Raw genomic sequence first — 4,183 nt, 5'->3', positions numbered from 1 at the left:
ACTGATCCCCATTGAAACACACGGCGTCTACTATTTTTTACTGGATTTCAACTTTAGCCACGGACGGATCTACACGAATTCAAGCATTTTTTATTTCTGTCGTTGTGTGGCCTTTCCGCTCACACCGGTTGAAACGAATGAAAATAATTACCCTGAAATGTTCCTTTATTTTTCGTGCTATTCGCCAAAACCACCACCAAATGCATAGTTGCAAGCTTGCTTCAATTGCCATCTCCCAATGGGATGGTGTTTTGCTTCCTGATGGGGGGCTATAAAGCCACACCAATGAATTTTCGGGTTTCTGCCGTGTATGCCAAAAAATGCACTCTTTCGGTGGTAAGCAATTTTTGCTGTAATAATTTATTTTGCTTTTACGCGGCGGGCTTCCACTTCCGCCATTGGAAATGAGCTGTGGGCACAGATGAAAATACATTTTGAAATTTTGAACAATTTTTCCATGATTTTTGGTTTCTCGGGGGGTTAAACAGTGAAATATTGAAACATTCTGGAAATCAATAACTAATAATTGTGGTTACAAGAATTTTCATAGTTTTTTTCTTTCGTTTTCTTTTCCCTTTCCAGATACTCGAATCTTTCTTTGCGCTCAACTCATTGAATTTTGGTCAAAAAAATCCTATTTTGTACGTAGTCATTCACATATATGTTCAAGAAATGCTGTCTTCATTAAATTGCTTCAATTGGGAGAAACTCCGGTCCGAATTCAATCGGTGATCTCTTTTGCTACTAAACATCGTACCATTCCTACATGTTTCGAGTGTACTGGCAGGACGGTAGATCAGACCAAGACAGAGTTGAATCGATGCTCTTCCTACGAAATGGTAAATGGTTTCACTGCATCCGCAAATTGCTTGCTAGATCAGAATATTTTTAGTAGATTTCGACAGTTTTGCTTCTTTCCAACGGGCTGCGAAACCTTGAATTCTCTAGGGCAGCGGTTCTCAACCTTTTTTGTACCACGGACCCCTTAGAGATTGCCCTGGTTTTCTGCGGACCCCCACAGATAAACATCGATTTTGCATGCTATCCATTTTTTTTCATTTTGTTAGGAAGCAAGACTTGAAATTCCAATCTGCACTCGGAAAATGTATTTTTCTTCGCGGACCCCCAGCAATTACTTCGCGGCCCCCTAGGGGTCCGCGGACCACAGGTTGAGAATCACTGCTCTAGGGATTGTATTGTTTAGATGACGTTTGAATTCAACCAAAAATCTTTTTCGGAGGTTTCTCGTATCTCGTATCCTAATGTCAATACCAGCCCCAGCTAATTTTCTCGCTGCCATTCTGCCACCGATTCTTTGTAGCGGCTTCCAGTTATGCACTGGAAGCCATCTCTATCGAAGAGTATTGCTGTGTAATGGGAACTTATTTTACCCCTCGCTTGAACTTGTACGACCACCCTTGGTGACAAGTCCATTATTGATCGGGACTAGCAGACATTACACTGAAAAGCAATATATGATAATGCATTGTAGTACCCAATTATCCATTAATGTACAATTACTGGCAACAGGAGCGGATCCAGAAAAACATTTCGGAGGGGGTCTAAAATTTCGACTTTGAAATGTTCATTGTACAATACGTAATATGTAATATCCTCATTCAATTAAAATCGGTTTTGGTTATCGAATCTGGTTTGGAATGATTTTGAACTTAGAATGAATTTAAAATAGAAACTATTTCAAAATTTCTTAAGAAGTTAAAAAATTTCGGGGGGGGGGGGGGTGGTCCCACTGAACGATGGTGGTGGTGGGTGGCTTAGTAATTTGTGGTTTCTAGAGGGGCCACGGAAGAATCTCCCCAGCACCCGATTTGGAGGGCCTGCTGGGCGTTCATGAGAATTGGGCTGACAGATTGTTGCTGTCGAAGGGCCGCGGAAGCCCCCTCTCCTGGGCGATGGTGGTAGTTGGGCTGACGGATTTTGGTGGTAGAATGGCTGTGGGAGAACCTCCTCAGCACCCGGTCCAGGTGTGGCGGAAGGCCTGCTGAGCAGTGATGGTAGGTGGAAGCTCCGAAGTTAACCCGTTCGCGGTCTACCTTAGATGGATTCGAGAAGGTTGGCATTTTTCAAGAAAGCAAGTAGCGCCTCTTTGTGCACTGGGTCGTTTGCTAGTATTTCCCGAATCGAGGAGGACAAGTTATGGTGTCGAACTCCCGGCAGTTTATGAGTAAGTGCTCCACCGTGAGTCTTGTGTTGCAACTTGTGCATACTGGAGGGTCGACGCGGGTGATGGTGTGAGCATGGGTGATCCTCGTATGACCAACGCGGAGGCGGGAAAGCGCTCTCTGTTCTATTCGGTTTTCGCGTTCTGTCCACCTCTCGACGTCTACCTTTACCATCTGAGGGTAGCCTCGAACTTTCCTCCAGTGAGTGATGATGTCCAAAGGTCCTCGCCTTGAATTCCCTAATGATATCGGATGACGGGACCTCATTAGAAAATAGGCTGCAAGAGTGGCGATCGAGCGCAGCCAAGCAGTCAGCATCCTCGTTACCGCGGATTCTGCTGTGCCCGGGATCCCAGTATATGATAGTTAGCGGGTCATAGGATTGCTCTATGGCTTGGACGAAGGGGTGCTTGGACTCCCTTTATTCCAGCGCCTTGATGACCGACAGAGACGCGGAGAAAAGCACTGTCGGGGTGTCTTCAGATTTGTTGATAAAGGCAATGGTGATGGCGGCGGCTTCTGCGGAGAACACCGAGCACGCGGAGGGTAGACGACGAGCAAAGTCCGCTCCAATTCCGTTCACACCCGCACCCACCTCCTTGCCAAGTTTCGAGCCGTCGGTGTAAATGTGCAGATGGTTTGAGTATTTGTGTTCGACCATCAGGAAGAATATGGCTCTGACAGTACGGGGAGGATCGCCTGCTCTGGTAGATATAGCCAGACTGATGTCTGGGCTGCGGTTATTGACTCGATGTAGCTATGCGACTATCGGAAGAGGGACATCGCCAAGCGCGTATGTTCATGACTGTCTGTTGCAGATAGCATTCATCACGAGATGTTTTTTTTCAAGGAACGGCGGCTCATCTTACAACGGCTACCGCCACTGCCCACCGGCAGGGAAGAACGCCAGTTTCAATGAAGGCAGCTTCAGCGGAATGCTGGGTAGCAGTTTTGAGGCCGATCTGACCGCTCCGTGATACAGCGGTGCGAGCATATCGACTAGACCTTCCCAATTACGATTGGTTATGTCAAGGCCGTAGAAGAGACAACTGTGGATGAGGTTCGCCTATTTCACCTCGAGTGTCATGAGCTGATGGTACAGACAAGTGGTTTTCTGTTTTCGCTGTCCTTTTTCATCCGTCGAAAGTGCGAAAGGAAAGTCATCTTCCGGTCGACAGTTACGCCAAGGATTTTTGGCTCCTTCCGGAATGGTATTACTGTTCCAGCGAGTTTAACCGGCCGGCCGGTGGTTACGTGGTGGGAGTTGCAACAGTGCGAAATGACGCATTTTGGGACTAAGATGCTGACACCGACCGAGTTGGCCCACCGGCTAACGGAATTTACGGCAATCTGTAGCTTCAGTCTAGTTCGGCCGGTCGTTTTTCCAATCGCTATAAAAATTACGTCGTCCACGTAAATAAACTCGAATACGCCTTTCGGGAGCGTGGTGAAGAGGGAGTTCATGCTGACTAGGAATAGTGTACCTGGGACCACGTTTGACTCCCAAATTAGATCAGATTGGGTTTCCTTCAATACCTACCCTGAAACTTCGGTCACAGAGGTACTGTTTGATGAACCAGCGGAGGTTTCCGCAGATGTCCCATTGGTACAACTGGCGGAGCACTCCTTCGCACCATGCTTTGTTATAGGCCTTGGCGAGATCTAGAATGGCGATGGCTGTATGCAGGTCGTTGACTATGGTGTCGCTTAAAATTTCTCCGACGCAGCCTAGATGACTGCTTGTTTTGATTCGCTTTCAGAATGAGAACTGACGATGGTCAAGAAGATCCTGATCCTCGAGGAGGGTTAACCACCGCCTGTTCTCCAATCTTTCCATCGTTTTCCCAATGCAAAAAAGGAGACTGGTGGGTCGGAAGCCACTCGGGCTTACATTTCTTCGGGATTGGGGTCATGAGTACGGTTCTCCAGTTATCTGGTAGAGACTCGCTTCCCCAAATCCTGTTGAATCCGTCTAGTAGCGCTCGCTTGGCAACCGAAGG

This window comes from Topomyia yanbarensis, chromosome 1, assembly GCF_030247195.1.
Source record: "Topomyia yanbarensis strain Yona2022 chromosome 1, ASM3024719v1, whole genome shotgun sequence".
NCBI classification, from domain to species: Eukaryota; Metazoa; Arthropoda; class Insecta; order Diptera; family Culicidae; genus Topomyia; species Topomyia yanbarensis.
This window is presented reverse-complemented; position numbering follows the sequence as displayed.